The sequence below is a fragment of the Marmota monax genome, unplaced genomic scaffold (genome assembly GCF_021218885.2).
Source record: "Marmota monax isolate L192 unplaced genomic scaffold, Marmota_monax_Labrador192_F-V1.1 WCK01_AAM20220418_F8-fsc00179, whole genome shotgun sequence".
Taxonomy (NCBI): Eukaryota; Metazoa; Chordata; class Mammalia; order Rodentia; family Sciuridae; genus Marmota; species Marmota monax.
This window is the reverse complement of record NW_026695200.1, coordinates 5,594,217-5,611,191: the sequence shown is the minus strand read 5'-3', so window position 1 is coordinate 5,611,191 and position 16,975 is coordinate 5,594,217. Positions and strand designations below refer to the sequence as shown.

The 16,975-nt window shown below is 47.6% G+C and overlaps 1 pseudogene; it reads left to right on the top strand.

Moving 5' to 3' along the window:
• The first annotated feature begins 266 nt into the window (after positions 1 to 266).
• Positions 267 to 16,975, top strand: part of LOC124082360 (ruvB-like 1) — a 35,093-nt pseudogene continuing 18,384 nt past the window's right edge.

Genomic DNA, 16,975 nt, shown 5'->3' with positions numbered 1-16,975 from the left:
GCTGTGAGTACAGCTGGGAGAAGGACCAGAGGCCAGGAAGGGTGCAGGCCTGCATGGGTATTGGAAGCTCATCCCACCACATCCCAGCAGTGTGACTTTGGGCAGGGCGCTGCACCTCTCTGTGCAGCCTGAGCATGGAAATGCACAAGTTAAGTGCCTGGAACACAGCAAAGTGGTGCTGCCATGGCCAGCAGTTCCAACCCCGCCTCCCTGGAAAACTGAGGTGGGCCCCAGGGTTGCACCCGAGTGCCAGGACTGAATGGCCCATGGCACCTGGCGCCTTGCCCTGCTCCAGGTCCCCAAATGGCAGGGACTTGGCAGCACTGCTGCAGCTTCCGGGCATGTTGGGCTGCCTCCGAAGATTGCGGGCCACCCACCTGACCCACTCCCTTTGCGGCCTTGGTCTCTGGCACTTTCAACCTCCTCAGCCCCCACAGAACACAGCTGTCGCCAGCCGCTCACGTATTGGCCCCGCCATTGCCAGACTTAGCTCCTCTCTGCACTCCCCCCCCCCAAGGACAGCGGACTGGTCTGGGCCAGGGTCAGGACTAGCTGTTATCAGGACCTTTTTTCCATATCCCCTTCCTGGAATCTTCTCCACCAATCACTGTGACCTGGATGGATTAAAACCCAGGTGCTGTCATGCTTTAATTTGGGGCCCCCAAAAGACCCCCAGAGACCCAGATCAATGTGAGCAGCAAAGAGGTGTTTTTTGGGAGCTAGCTCAGTCCTCCGTGCACAGCAACTGGGGGTGCTGAGAGGCCCCAGCCCAGGGCCTGCAGAAGTTTATACACTCTTTGGGGAAGGCAGGCACCCCACATCCATCACAGCATCTCTTAGCAAATCATCACACACCGCGGAAAATCCAAAAACAACTCTAAAACACGATTAGTGGATTAAGTGGCGGGAGAGAATATGAAAAGGATTCTTGGTTAGTTCAAGGGGTTGATGCAATTAAAAATGATTGGTTTAAACCACAAGGGTGTGGCAAGTGGGGGGGGGGCACATGACCAGCTGCAGGGCTTCTAGTTTAGATATTGGCCACCACACCTTGGTGGGAGCATCTGGAATTTCAGATATTTAAATATCTTGGCCTATCTTCAGCAATCACCATCTGGGGCTTTTTTAGAACTTTTTCCACAGAGCTTTTCTGTGGTATTTTCCTGACTTTAGGATTATAATAGGTCAAAGGTTAAGTTTCATAGCAAAATGAGGTCACAAGTAGTATGAGTTTGCTTAGGTCTTTCAGTGGATCTGCAAATTAATACAAATCTGGAAATCTGTATGAAGATTAAAAAAAAAAAAACACAAAAATCTAGAAATGAATACTGGGCCTATCCTGTGCCTGAGGGCTTCGGAGGTCCTAGTTTTGAGCCCTGCTCTCTCCTTCACTATTTATTCAGGATCACTTTACAAAATACTCTTTCTTGAGGCTGTGATTCTCATGTTAACACAGTGACCCCAGGTGCTTTCTGTGACCCTGTCAGAGAAAAAGCAGGAATGCTGCAGGAGTGTACTGAGACTGAGGGGAAGGGGCCAAAGTGTATTCCATTAATTGTTTTCCTTAATGATTTAATGGTTCTTTTTTTTTTTCTTTGTTTTTTTGCAGTGTTAAATTATAGAAAAAAATACTGAAAATTGAAAATCAAATGTGTTCATGAAGCCAGAATTAGACAGGCAGTCAGTACAGATATATAACTTGAGTCAGGCAAGATCAACAAGACCAATTTTGAGTGATTTCAACCACTTGGAGACTGTCCCATAAGGGAAGAATTTTAACTCTCTCAGAGTGCTTCTTTGACCCTTGTCACGAACCTCACCCCTCCACCTGTAACCAAGGTAATCTGTCCCAAGAATTGCCCCTCTTTACAGGAAGCTTTAAGGTGGTTCATTTGTCTTTGGCTCTCTGCACTACCCTTCCCCCTTCAGCCCACCTGTGTTCCACCTTTGGGCCACCCCACCAAGAATTTCCTGGCCTAGTTCTGGGCCTAGTCAAAGATTCAGGAAGGAGAAAAATAAGAAGAAAAGGCAGGAGAACAAAGGAAGCCTAGAACACAAAAAAAGGACAGAAATCCTCACTTCTTCAGACACCAGTGTTATCGTTGTTTACCAGTGACAAGTCCTTGCTTCTCCAATGTTGAAGTATAACACCACAGAAGCATGCTGAGGCAAGGTCAGAGTGGAAAGTAGAAGTGTATTAAAGGACAGCAGAATGGACTTCTCCCGGAGGAAGAAGGGGACCCAAGAGGTGGTACCTGTGGAAGGGCAATGTCTTCCCCTTTTTATAGCTAAGGTTTTATTTTAGCTTTCCTGCCTTTCTGTCAGTGTTCCTGTCCTTTGCTCTGTTATCTTTCAGTGATGGAATGTAGGTGGGAAGGCCTGAAGAGTGGAGCACATGTGGGCCAAAGGTAGCCTTGTGAATCCATCAAGAAGAGCTGACCAGATTCCCTCTAAGAGTGGAGGAATGTAAGAAATAAGTTCTCACATCTGTTGAGAATTAACTTCTGAACTATTTAACCAAACATTGGCTTATCCTGTTCTTGGATAAAGTGTATCCAGCAAAGAGATGAGAAAATTGGGAGGCTATTCTTTTAAATTACATCAGGAGGGGGCTTGTTTCTGCTGCAGAGCTCAGAGGGTTCTGTCTGAAAAATCACATCACCATCAGCACACTCAAAGACAGAATTGAGTGCTTTCTTCTGACTGGGAGTTCAGAAATTCACAGGGATAGATAGATGATATATAGATATACAGATATATAGATATAGATAGGTAGATGATATATAGGTATATGGATATATAGATATATAGATAGATAAGTAGATAGGTAGATAGATAGATATATAGAGAGATTGATATATAGATATAGATATAGATAAAGCAAGAGGTATTTTAAAATAAAGTGCATGCATGGCGGGCTCTCTGACCTGAGCCGGGGCTATAGCAAGGATGATTATTGGAGAAGAAATGGTTTGTGTCACCATCACACAGAAGTATCTAATGGTTCTTCTGCAGGGACATCACCTCTTATTTTTCCAGAGACCCTGTGTGAAGACTTCCAGAGCTGTTGAGGACCTCCAAGGACATGCTGTCTGTCCCAGCCCCTACTTTGAGTGCAGAATTTCTTCTTTCTTGTCAGGATGGGCCAGAAAGAATTCTAGACAGATAAGGCTGGCCAGCCATTTTCCACTGGCAGATCAGAGTCAATGCAAGGCTACCAGGCCTGGGACAGAAAAGTTAGGGTCCAGGCTTTGGATGCTGCCAATGGACCCACCTTCTTTCCTGTTCTTCTTGTGACCACCAAATATAGGAGCAAGTTCTATGTCCCTTTCCGTGACACAGGTAGGCCCTCTTCCAGTCCCACCCAGGCCGCATGGGAGGTGTCATGAACACTAGAGGGAGTAGGAAGTCTTCCACAAATGCCTTCTGTGATCCCAATACTAACATCTTCTCTTTGTGCCTCAATTTTCACATGGGTCAAAGGAGATGGATAAGATTATCCTCGAGGCCCTATCAACTCTGTACATAATAATGTTTGTTCCTAAGATTCCCTGGATTTTTTTTCTTGACATAGATTTTTTTCAAGAAGCAACTTTCCCTTCTACTCCCAGATGTTTCTGAACTTTTCCACACCACCTTCTCAGGACTCATCTCACTGAATCTTTGCTTTTGTTCTCAAGTCCCTGGTGGCCAGAGCCAGTAAGGTCTTGCCTGCCTGCTCCCCAAGACACACTGATCTTATATTCCCATGGAACTTATTCCGTGGAGAGGGAAAGACAAAGGTGCCCCCTCTCTTTGAGCATTGGCTCAGTCCTGGGCCCGAGGCTGGGCTCTTTCATTTGGGTTTGTTCATTCATTACATTTTCAAAGCATCTCAGAGCCACAGAAGAGTCAGTTCAGATGAGGAAACTGAGGCTCAGAAACCACTGCTTGTGCAATCTCCCAGACTAAGAAAAGGTGAAGCTGGGAATCCAACTGCATCTGTTTGGCCCAAAAGCCAGATTTTATCTTTTGCATATTATAACCACCTTGCTTCTTCCTGGAGGAAATTCCTGGCTCAAGGACAGGGGTGGCCAAATAGCAGAGAAGGCAGAGCACAGAATGTTGCTCTGAAGACATAAATGCATCTCAGGTAAACAGGGAAGGGCAAAAGAGACACTCAAGTCTCAGACACTGGCAATAATCCACTTGAAGAAGCCAAGGCTCCTGGCATGTGACATCACACCCAGACTGCTCCTAACCCAGCACTGTCAATATGACACTTTAGAGAGGACTTGGTACCAAATCCTACAAGAGCCCAAATGGCAGAGTGAAATCTTCCATCACAGAGGAGCTATGGGAATTTGTATAAGTTCCTCCCATGCTCACAAAACTTATTTTATTTTCATGAGTAATGAGTGAGAGACTCTGCACCTATCTCAACAGATTTCAGTGGGCAGCAAAACTGAAAAGACTTCTCTGACTCAGATGTAAAAACATATTATCGTCTTTCACTCACAGCATCCACAAATCTCAAGCATCACCTGTAGCAATACCTGACAGACATTTTGGAATCTCTAGCTGTCACCAACTTTGAGCAGTCCTTTAATGCTTCATGAGTATTTCCATACTTTCTAGTCTGTAATTAACCCAACAGACCTCTAAGTAGGCAGTGCTGCTCCTGTCCTTGGCTGTAGTTCACAGATTTAGAAATTAAGACCCATCATTTATGGTTCCCAGCTTGTTGAAGGGTTGACATGGAGCCCCCTGTCAACATTTCTCCATCTTCTTGTCATTTGGAGAGAGCAGGCTAGTAAGGAAATCTCTACAGCCATCTGTGGTCCAGATATGCCCAAGACCCTCCTGGGCCCTTTGTCTCTCCACACCGGCCACTTGCCTGAGTTCGAAGCCAGCCTCAGGACTGAGCATGGAGGTTAGCCCACAGGTCAGCCCTCCTGAGACCACCCATGTCCTGAGGACTGCTGGTCTTCTTTCCTTTTTTTTTCTTTTTTCTTTTTTTTGTGTGTGTACTGGGGACTGAACCCAGGGATGCTTCACCCCTAAGCCCCATCCCCATCCCTATTTTGTATTTTATTTAGAGACAGGATCTCGCTGAGTTGCTCAGGGCCTCATTAAGTTTCTGAGGCTGGCCTCCAACTTTTGAACCTCCTGCTTCAGCCTCCCAAGCTGCTGGGATGACAGAATGTGCCACCATACCCAGCTATAAGGAAGCATGGACACCTGCAAATTTACCATTGTTGGGAAAAGTATAAACGGCAGCCATACCCCAGAGAAAAAACCCCAACATGGAGCCTAAGCACCTCTTCTTCCTACCTTCTTTTCTGCAGTGGCACGAAAAGTTCCCACCCGTGCGAACTGTCCGGCCAGCGCCAATTTCAAATCTTGCTGGCGGGGAACCTTAGCCCCAATGAGAACTAATTCCTGGGCTCCGGAGCTGATATCTGAAAGAACTTGCCAATAAACGGGTTGCCTGCCATTTATCTAAACCCTACCATCTCCCCCTTAGTTCTATATAAGCACACTGCTTTTTGCAATAAAATTGGAATTCTCCCGGTGAAGTGTCTTTGCGTGGGGAATTCTTTCATTCTGGTGCCGTGACTCGGATACGGGTGAGCTCTTTCCAACAAGACCCCCGTCCCCCGCTCCACCGAGACACTCCGCCCTGGTCCGCTCTTTTCAGACTCTGGCTGCCTGCACTCAACACTGATCTGGTGTGGTAAGGATCCCCTGAACCCGGCTCGCCAACTTCCTTCGGGCTATCGCTGGATTTGTGACCATGATCGTCCGGCACACTCCAGAAGCCCGGTCGGGAGAGGGAATCCACCCCACTAAGACCTTTACTGGTTGAAGTGGACCCTCTGGTGATCCATTTCCCTTTGGGGCGTGAGGCTTCTGAGATTACACGAGAGGCTCTGTGGTTTTTTCCCTCCTCTGCTGCTGCTGCCGCTGCCGGCTAAGAGTTGCTGTTTCCTGCGGGGCTGCTGTGTCTGGCTGAAGCTGCCTCTCTGCTCAGGGAAAACTGAACTCCCGGCCTGGAACTGTGTTCTGCCAGAGCCAGAGTTCTGTTTGCATTACTGACTTCTTCCACTGCGGTCAAAAACTTTCCTGACGTCAGGTTGCCTGTGGCTCCGACCCCATTGGGTCTCACAGATCGCACTTCACTGGTGACAACCAGGTAGTGCCCTCTGTATTTCCTCATGAAGGCTGGTCATTTGGGGGATGCCCACCTGACCCCCGTTCGCCCTGGGCTTCCTGGAAGCCAGTCCAGCCCAGGTTTTCTCTTTGTCTCTCTTGCTTACTCTTATTCTCTCCCTCTCTCTCTCTTCCATCTTTCCCTGTGAATATGGGCACCTCTTCGTCTATACCTGAAGCCTCACCTTTCAAATGTTTAATAAAAAATCTGGCCACACTCTCCCTCACACCAGACATCAAGCCCAAACTTCTAATCAAATTCTGTACCCAAGATTGGCCTACATATCCACTGGATAATGGCAATCATTGGCCTCCAGAAGGCTCGTTAGATCCAAACCTCCTCTGGGACCTTTTTAACTATTGCCAGTGTCTGAAAAAGTGGAAGGAGATTCCCTGCGTTGAAGGTTTTAGCCTTCTCGCACAGCACCCTGCTCTCTGCTCCTCTTGCCCTCCCTCTCAGGTCCTCCTTGCTTGCAAACCCCTCTCTTCCCCTACTTCTACTCCTGACTTCGCAGATTCTTCCTCATTTGACCCAGCAGATGAACCCCCACCTTATCCCCCAGCCCCATCTGCCCCTTCTCTCCCGCTATACCCTCCTCTTCCTCTGCCTGATTCCACAGATCCTCAGCCTTCCATTTCATCCCCCTCCTCTCCGCCCTATTCTGCCTGATCCACCTCCTCCTCCTCCACAGAGACACTCCCTTCCCCTCCCTCTCCTTCCTGTCCACCGCCTGCCTCTTTCAGTCCTCCTGTTACCAGGTCTAAGGGACTCCTTCCCACCCTCAAGACAATCGCACCCCTTCATGATGTAGCTGGTCCTGAGGGTGTCATCAGAGTCCACGTGCCCTTCTCCATGTTGGACATTACTCAGCTAGAGAGGAAGTTAGGCTCATTCACCAATGACCCCACCACTTACATTCAGGAGTTTCAATGGGTCCTACAAGCATATAGCCTCACTCATCATGACATCTACATGCTCTTGGCCAATACACTTCTCCCCGAGGAAAGGCGACGGGTCTGGGAGCTAGCCCAAGCCCATGCTGATGAAAGTCATAGGACCAATCCCAACCACCCCACGGGCCCTCATGCTGTCCCAGAGCAGGATCCCCTATGGGATTACAACACCCCTGAAGGCTTACAGTCTCATGACCTCTTTACATCCTGCCTCTTGGCGGGCCTAAAAAAGGCCACCCGCAAGGCTGTTAACTTTCAAAAGGTACAGGAGGTCATTCAAAGGAAGGAGGAAACACCTTCATAATTCCTGGATAGACTAACCAAGGCCCTTCAACAGTACACAAACCTCAACCCAGAAACCCCTGATGGCTGTCATGTCTTAATGACATATTTTCTGGCCCAAAGCTACCCTGACATTAAAGCCAAGCTTAAAAAGATTGAACAGGGCCCTGCTACTCCTAAGACCGAAATCCTAGCTGTCGCTTTCAAGGTCTTTCATGGTAGAGAAGATGAAAGTGAACGCTGTAGGCAGAGAACTGAAAATGCCAAATTCCAAATGTTGGCCCAGGTCATTCAGAGAAGGTCATCACCACGCCTTCCTAATAAGACACCCCCTGGAGCTTGCTTCAAATGTGGTAAGGAGGGACATTGGGCCAGGGATTGTCCTTCGCCGAGGACACCCTCCAACCCCTGCCCAAAATGCCATCAAAGGGGACACTGGGGGGCAGACTGCCCAACAACCTGGAAGGGAGGTTGGTCAGCTTCCCGGCAACCCCAGCCTCTCCTGGGCTTGGAAGAGGAGGATTGACGGAGCCCTGGGCCTTCCTTCCCGACTGTTACCATCAAGAAGCAAGAGCCTAGGGTCACCTTCTTGGTGGATGGACGCTTCATTAACTTCCTCTTGGATACTGGTGCCCCTTTTTCGGTCTTGAGGGAGTATTGGGGTCCTACCACACCCTCAAAAACTCTTATTGTCGGGGTAGGAGGTAAACACATTTTCCCTCAACCTCCCCCCTTATCATGTTATATGCAGGGATCCCTTTTGTCCTTCACACACTCCTTTCTCATTATGAGCCATTGCCCCATTCCCCTTCTGGGAAGGGACATACTCTCACTATTGAAAGTCACCATTCACATATCACCCCACACCTCTCCTACCTCTCATTTCCTCATGATATTCCTAGGGGCAGATACACCTCCTTCACACACTCTTCCACAACTATCTAAACCAGTTAACCCTGAGGTTTGGGACACAACTACACCCTCTATGGCTAAATGCAGTCCTATTCATATTGTCTTATGGGACCCTTCAAGATATATAAGTCAACCACAATATCCACTCACAACCACAGCCCTCCTCAGATTAGAACCCATCATCCAGGATTTATTATGAAAGGGGTATCTTAGGCCCACACACTCTCCATTCAACACCCCCATTCTGGCAATTAAGAAACCTAACGGGTCCTACAGGCTGGTTCAAGACCTTCGCCTTGTCAACTCCTCTGTGGTCCCCATCCACCCACTAGTGCCCAACCCTTACACCCTCCTCTCTCAGATCCCTGCTACTACTACCCACTTCTCGGTCCTAGATTTAAAAGATGCATTCTTTTCTATTCCCTTGTCCTCAGAATCTCAGGATATCTTTGCTTTTACGTGGACTGACCCTCACACCCGCCATTCTCGTCAGCTTACCTGGACTGTCCTCCCACAGGGATTCAGGGATAGCCCCCATCCCTTTGGCCAAGTTGTTGCCCAGGACCTCACATCCTTTCACCCCACCTGTCCTGACTCTACTCTCCTTCAATATGTTGATGACCTTCTTCTATGTAGTCCTTCTTGGGAACACTCTCAATCCCACACCACCCAGCTTCTCAATTTCCTAGCAAATAAGGGATATAGGGTGTCTCCCCACAAGGCCCAGGTTTCCCAGTCTTCTGTCACCTATCTTGGTTTTCGTCTTACACCTGGAAAAAAGGAAATAACACTGGATAGGAGACAACTCCTCTCTAATCTTCCAGTGCCCCATACGAAAGCTGAAATACTATCATTCCTAGGACTAGCAGGTTATTTTAGGGCCTGGATCCCAAATTATTCTCTTCTGGCCAAACCCCTGTATGACCTAGCAAAGGGACCCCCTAGTGAATCTCTTGCCTCCTCCCCCAACTACCACTTCCGCAGGCTTCAGCAAATCCTCCTAAAGCACCCGCCCTTCACCTTCCTGATCTTTCAAGACCATTTCATCTATATGTCCATGAAAAAGGGGGACAAGCACTTGGGGTCTTAGGTCAAAACTATGGGCCTACATTTGCACCTGTGGCCTATTTGTCCAAACAACTAGACCCTACCATCCATGGGTGGGCCCCTTGCTTAAGAGCTCTGGCTGCTGGACAAATTTTACACAAAGAAGCCTGTAAGCTGACTTTTGGGGCCCCTTTAACTATCCACTCCCCACATCACTTGAAGGATCTTTTAGCTTATAAGGGCCTTCAAACCCTTCCTCCATCCAGAGTTCTGTCGCTCCTCACTTCCTTTCTTGAAAACCCTAATATTACTTTCCTCCCCTGCTCTGCACTGAACCCTGCCTCACTGCTCCCAATGACTCCCACGTCTAACACACCAACTCATAATTGCTTGGAAACCTTAGATGATTTCCTCCCCTGTCATTCTTCCATTTCTGAGGGACCACTCACCAAGCCTGACCTTATCTGGTTCACTGACGGCAGTTCCTTTAGGCAGAATGGCACTCATTATTCTGGATATGCTGTAGTTTCAGCCCCTGAGATTATAGAGGCTAAAGCTCTGCCTTCAGGAACTACCAACCAGCAGGCTGAACTTACAGCAGCCACTCGTGCCTGCCTTCTAGCACAAGGCAAATCCCTCACCGTTTATACTGACTCAAAATATGTCTTCCATATCTTATTATCCCATGCTGCAATATGGAAGGAGCGAGGCCTACTTACCACCAAAGGTAATGCGATCAGCAATTTGGCTCTTATAACCAATCTGATAGAGGCCTCCCACTTACCCACCCAGTTGGGAGTTGTCCATTGTAGGTCCAATCAGAAGGACGGCTCTCTTATCACTGAGGGCAATGCCAAAGCTGACCAGGCGGCACGAATGGCTGCTACCACGTCCAATTATGGCCCCCCTGGGGGACATATAATGGCCACTTTAGACAGCTTATCTGAAGCCCCTACTTCTTCCAGTAAGAACAAGGATCTTTTCAAGTTCCTTCATACTCTATTCCATTCCAATTCTCAGTCTTTAACCCTCTTTTTACAGAGCTTCTTCTCCCTCACCCCCTCTGACAAAGCCATGCTCCAAAATATAGCCTCTAATTGTCAGATCTGTCAGCAGACCAACCCTCATACTCCTTTAAGGCCCAAACCGTTCCCTTCCCACCAAGCCCAGGGACACATTCCCACTGCTGACTGGCAGGTAGACTTCACCAACATGCCCACAGTATGGTACACTAAATACCTCCTTGTCTTTGTGGACACTTTCTCTGGTTGGGTTGAGGCATTTCCCACTTCCAATAAAAAGGCTTCCACTGTAGCTTCAATCTTACTGACAGACATTATCCCCAGGTTTGGTATGCCCACTTCCTTACACTCTGACAATGGCCCTGAGTTTATTTCTAGGATCACACAAAAGGTCTCTCAAGCCCTCTCCTTCAAGTGGCATTTCCACTGTCCATATCGCTCCCAGGCTTCAGGGAAAGTGGAAAGGGTAAATCGTACTCTAAAGGAAGTCCTTACAAAATTGACAATGGAATTAAACTTAGACTGGGTCAAACTCCTTCCCTTGGCTTTGCTTCGAATCAGAGCTCTCCCTAAGAAACCATCTTTACTGTCTCCCTTTGAGATAATGTATGGAAGACCTCTTATACCCCCTGGGCTGGTCATTTCACAAGGACCTCTCACCCGAGATTTGTCTTTGCCTCTCTTGTTTCATCTCCTCTCGGAACTCTGGAAATATCAGGACTGGCTTCTTCCGGACCCAGTCTCCTCTCCAAACACTCCTCCCTTAACACCTGGGAGTCTAGTCTATTATAACACCCCATAGGAGAAAGGGCCTCTTGCCCCAAAATGGGAAGGCCCCTATCCTGTCATTCTCTGTACCCCCACTGCCACCAAACTCTCCTTACCAGACAACTGTCTCACTCCCTGGATTCACATTTCTAGGTTGAAGCCATATCACCAGGAGGCCCCACGTGCTGACGACAGGACCACCCCAGAGGAACTCCAAGAATCACCTCCTGAACCTCCCCTTTACTCCTGCTCTCCACACCCATCTCACCCCTTTAAGTTGCGGCTCACACGGTGTTCCCTGCAGCCCAATTCCTCTTAAAGAAGGCACAATGAGCTCTCCCAACACCCTAGTCTTCTCTGTCTGCTTGTTTTTTGTGCTCTGCTTATTTTCTGTGCTCTGTCGGGACTGGCCTTTACCCTCCTCTCCTACCATGTATTTATTCACTCTTGAGGAATGATACTCAGAACATGGCATGCAGAAGGTCAGCGCAGTGGATGCAACTACTTGCTTCATCCACAACTGCACCTCTATTTCCCTAAAATTGTCACCTTCAAGGACCTTCATCCCTGGTAGCTGGAACTGGCCTTTCATTTGCTTCCTTTTTGATCAAACCAAAGACTATTGTCATTGGTGGCCTGAGATATATAATGGGTGCCCCTATTGGTCATGGAGGTTCCATGATGAACGTGGTAGCTATTCTTACCACTCAATTGGTTACCCTGAAGGGTGGACTTATAGTTACCTAAAGTGGCATAAAGGCTCTTCATCCGATAACAATGGATGGTATATTTTAGATATACCTGACCCCAAGGCTAAACGTTGGGACTATGTTGAGTTTGCTGTCTATGCTCGGACAACCTCAGCCAGACCCACAGGGTGGATGACTGTTGGCCGCACCCAGATTACGCCACCTAAAGCAACCATCCAGGTAGTGGAACACATCAAGGAGTCATAATCAAAACTTCGAGATCTTATCCATAGCCCATCCAAAGAAGATTCAGAGCCTTCAACCCCCTTAGGCTCCCCTCCCACATGGCACAATTTGCTACAACAAACTCTTCGATTATTAAACTCCACCCCTCTTTCTGTGCCTATTTCTCAGTGCTTTCTCTGTGCTTCACTTAGTCGTCCACTTCTAGCAGCAGTCCCATTAGCGGCAGGAAATATTTCAGCAAAAACCTACAATTTCTCTAAGAAAGGACAAACCCTACATGTGACACGTATCCCACTGTGGGAAAGTTATTCCACCAATACTTCATTGCCTTTCATCTGTTTCCACCTGCCAACAATGAATCCTTTACCCATTTGTTCCTTGAGCTATAGCACCCCATCGAGCCCTGCGTTTATGCAACCTGGACATTTCCTCTGGTGTAACGGGTCTTTAAGTACCTCAACAATCAATGTCTCTGGCACCTGTTTCTTGGTTACTGTAGTTCCTCAGCTGTCTTTGTATACTCCCACCGAATTCCGGCAGCTGGCCATACCTTCCCGCACCCGTAGGGCAGTCTATCTGCCGGTTCTGGTAGGCCTCACTTTAACAACCTCAGTGGCAAGTCTCAGACTCTCTGGTGGAGCTATAGGTCATGCTCTGTGGGCATCCAATGACCTGCAACAAAAACTGCAGGAAGCACTCGATACCACTGCTGAGTCTTTGGGCTCCTTGCAGCGACAGGTTACTTCATTGGCACAAGTGGCTTTACAAAACCGAAGGGCGATTGATCTTCTCACTGCAGAAAAAAGGGGGTACATGCCTGTTCCTCAGAGAGGAATGTTGCTACTATGTTAGTGAGTCTGGGATAATAGAAAAAAATGTTGTTAAATTGCAGGAATTATTGACCCAACTGCTCAAACCCACCTCCTCTAATCCCATAATGCGGTTCTTCCAATCCTCTCTTGCCACATACTTACTACCTATCTTGGGGCCCCTTATTGGGATGCTCCTTTTTTGTGCTCTCTTGCCCTGTATAATGAAGTTCCTTCAAACCAAATTGCAAAAAAATTTCTAATCAAACTTTCAACCAGCTTCTGCTTAGGCACTACCAGCCTCTGATGACCGATGAACCCCCCACATCTCCAAGAGAACAGTTCACTCAGTGCTGAAGCTCACTACCAGGCACGATGGAATGCAATGGACATCAGACAGCGGGAGACAACGAGCTCAGAGAACCTCTTAATCTGCCATCCTGGATTCATGAGTCTTTATGTCCTTGTAAACTTCCTCATGGCCCTTGGCCTCTTCTCTGTCAGTCCCCCAACATGGAACTTCTGCCAAAAATTGACCTTTGCTTTAATTTTTATCTTCATTCTGTTTTTATTCACTCTGATCTTCTTCAGGTGCTGGTGATGCCATGTCCATGCAAGGCTTCCAGTATTTCCTAGAGTCTGTTACAGGACCAGTTGCTGATACCAACAATCTCCTCCATCCAGGACTGGTTCGATGCCATTGACAACTTGTGGCTTCAGGGAACTTTCACAGACTTCACCCCTACGGAAGTAGCTGTCTATAGCCACTGGGTTTTATTTCTGGCTGCCATGATATCCCCAGACCTGCCCCCCGAGCATTCCTCCACTTCCCTTTCTAGGCCCCACAGTGCCCCCACACAGCAGGAAGCAGCCGGATCTGACCAACGACATCCCACTTCCTAAGAAAACAAAAAGGGAGGAATGTTGGGAAAAGTATAAACAGCAGCCATACCCCAGAGAAAAAACCCCAACATGGCGCCTAAGCACCTCTTCTTCCTACCTTCTTCTTTTCTACAGTGGCGCAAAAAGTTCCCGCCTGTGTGAACCCTCCCGCCAGCGCCAATTTCAAATCTCGCTGGTGGGGAACCTTAGCCCCAATGAGAACTAATTCCTGGGCTCTGGAGCTGATATCTGAAAGAACTTGCCAATAAACGGGTTGCCTGCCATTTATCTAAACCCTACCATCTCCCCCTTAGTTCTATATAAGCACACTGCTTTTTGCAATAAAATTGGAATTCTCCAGGTGAAGTGTCTTTGTGTGGGGAATTCTTTCAACCTTGACCCCAGTTTGACTGGGACTCACCACTAGAGCACTAGCCTATATAGCATCTTCCTCTAAAGCACACTCCCCAGGTCCCCTTCAGTCCCAGCTGGGCACAGTCCCTGGGGACATGACTGCTGGAAAACTGCCTGCAAAACTGGATGATTTGGGATTTGTTCTTCATGGTCATAGGGTGCTGGCTTATTTTTGTGTCTTCAATGCCATTTTGAAACCAAGGTGGTCAGACTCCTTTACAAACAGCCAGTCATGAATTCAACTTCATTAAAGCCAATTAATCCTGGATTCATTATGAGTTTGCCCAGAGGAAGTTATTATACTTTCCCCTTTGATTGGAATTTGGGCTTCAACTATGCTTTCAGGAGTGAAATGAAAATTTCTCTTTTCTGAGAGAGGACCTACCTTGTCAGGGATTGCCATTAACCCTGTGTGTTCCTCAGTGGGTCGTACACGAACCTCAGAGCAGACTGTCAGGCCTCCAGCTGAGCTCCCTGTCACCCCCAGAACTGACAGATCAGCTAATGCCACACTGAATCAGAGGTGGAGGAAGTCTGACGCAGTGGCAGAATCTCATTCCAGCAGGGCACACTGGTGCTCGTCTGTCATCCAGATGGCTCAGGAGGCTGAGACACGAGGATGGCAAGCATATTGGAGGCCAGCCTCCACACCTTAGTAAGACAGTGACTCAAAATAAAAATACCAAAGAGAGCGATAGATACAGCACAATGGTAGAGCACCCCTGGGTTCCCTCCCTAGGATCACAATCAATGAGAAAACCTGCCACTGAATTTGGTTTACTAATACCAGATTTTTGTGAGAAATTTTGTGTCTATTTTCATGGGGATATTGACCTGGGTTTTTGTTTTGTTTTGTTTTGTTTTTCCTTGTAGAATCTTTACCTGATGCTGTTACCAGGATGACGCTGGCTTCATGGGAACATATTAGAAATTTCTTCCTATTTATTTATTTGGTAAGAGTTTGAGATGCATTTGGTTTCATTCTTTGTTTTGGCACCGGGGTTTGAACCCAGGGGCACTACCCATGGAGCCCCATCCGCAGTCCTTTTTTATATTTTATTGAGAGACAGGACCTCACTGAGTTGCTTAGGCCCTCGCTTTTGCTGCGGCTGGCCTTTAATTTGTAATCCTCTTGACTCAGCCTCCCCAGCTGCTAGGATGACAGGAGTGTACCACCTTGCCTGGCTGGTGTTCATTCTTTAAATATATCATAGAATTCACAATCGAGTCAAGCCATTGTATCCTGGGCTTTGCTTTTCTTTCTTGGAAATCCCTTGCAGCTAGCCATAACTTTTTTTTTTTTTTTTTGGTACTGTGGCTTGAACCCATGTTGCTTAACTACTGATCTACATCTCCAGCCCTTTTAATGTTTCATTTTGAGACTAGTTCTCACTAAGTTACTGAGGCTGGCCTCCAACTGGAGATCCTCCTGCCTCAGCTTCCTGAGCCCTGTGATTACAAGCGTGCACCAATGTGCCCAAGAAAAATAAATAACTTCTCTTTTGCTTTATCCACCATTGTTTTGACTTTCTCTGTTAACTTAATGCAGTTATACTAACATTCTAACTAATACAACATTCGATCTGTTGAGAGCCAAGGCACAGTCAGATGATGCCTGGCATTTGCCAGAGGGAATGTTTGAAAGATGATGCCAGTGAACCATTGAGATAATGATTTTGTTACCGCTGTTGACTGGTGACGAGTTCTTGCTTCCCCAATGTTGAAGAATAACACCAAAGAAGCACGCCGAGGCAAGGTCAGAGTAGAAATTAGAAGTTTATTAAAGGACAGCAGAAAAGACTTCTCCCGGAGGAAGAAGGGGACCCAAGAGGTGGAATCCTTGGAAGGGATGTTGTCTCCCCTTTTTATAGTTCTTTCAGTGATGGAATGTAGGTGGGAAGGCCCGAGGGGTGGGACACAGGTGGGCCAAAGAAGTAATCTGGTCAGGAAGGACTTCTGAGTCAGCGCCTTTTTGCTGGGGGCTGTTCATTAACATTTCTTTGAGGTGGACTTTGGCCTAGGGCCTTTTCAGGACTTCATTAACATTCCATGAGTTGTCCTGTGTTTTCCCTGAGTCATTCTCCGCATGGTCTCCATTTTAGATTTCACTCGATATTAGACCCGATTTATCTAACTACACTGACTACCTAACTTTAAATCTGGCTTCAATTTGAGTTAAGCTATATGTAATTGCTGTGATTCTGGATTGATTGTATTGTATATTTGACCTTTACTGGTGGGCAATAGGGAGGCTCTTTCTGCCTCTTGCGCCTGCTACTTTGAAGTTCTCACACTACTTTGGAGTTCTCGCGGGGATTCCTGGAGAGTTGTTTGGGGAGGTGCTGGAGGAGGGAATTCCGGTGGGTAGTGTTCCTGGAAGGCCCGCGTGGGTGGCGTTTGCAGGAGTGCAGATAATAAAGGAGTTCCTGCTTTGAACCTATAAGTGCCTCGTGGCGGCTCGGTTATTTTGTGCCCAGCCAGACTGCGGCAAGATCATCACTTGCACAATTGTGAGTGTTCAGCTCTGGTCAGAGGCCATGACAGAACAAGGGCTCCTGTGGAACCATGGGTGACTTTCTCCTCCTGAGCAGCAGTACAGAAGGCAAGGTAGGCTGGACCCTGGGCTTGGGGGTCCAAAGGTCAAATGGGACAGAGGTCAAGGCAGGCAGGGAGCAAAAGAGTTGGGAACCAAGTGACTGAGAGCCTCATTCTTGGGCTGGAGAGAAGAGAGGTGGAAGGACTTAAGGTGAAAGTTGAT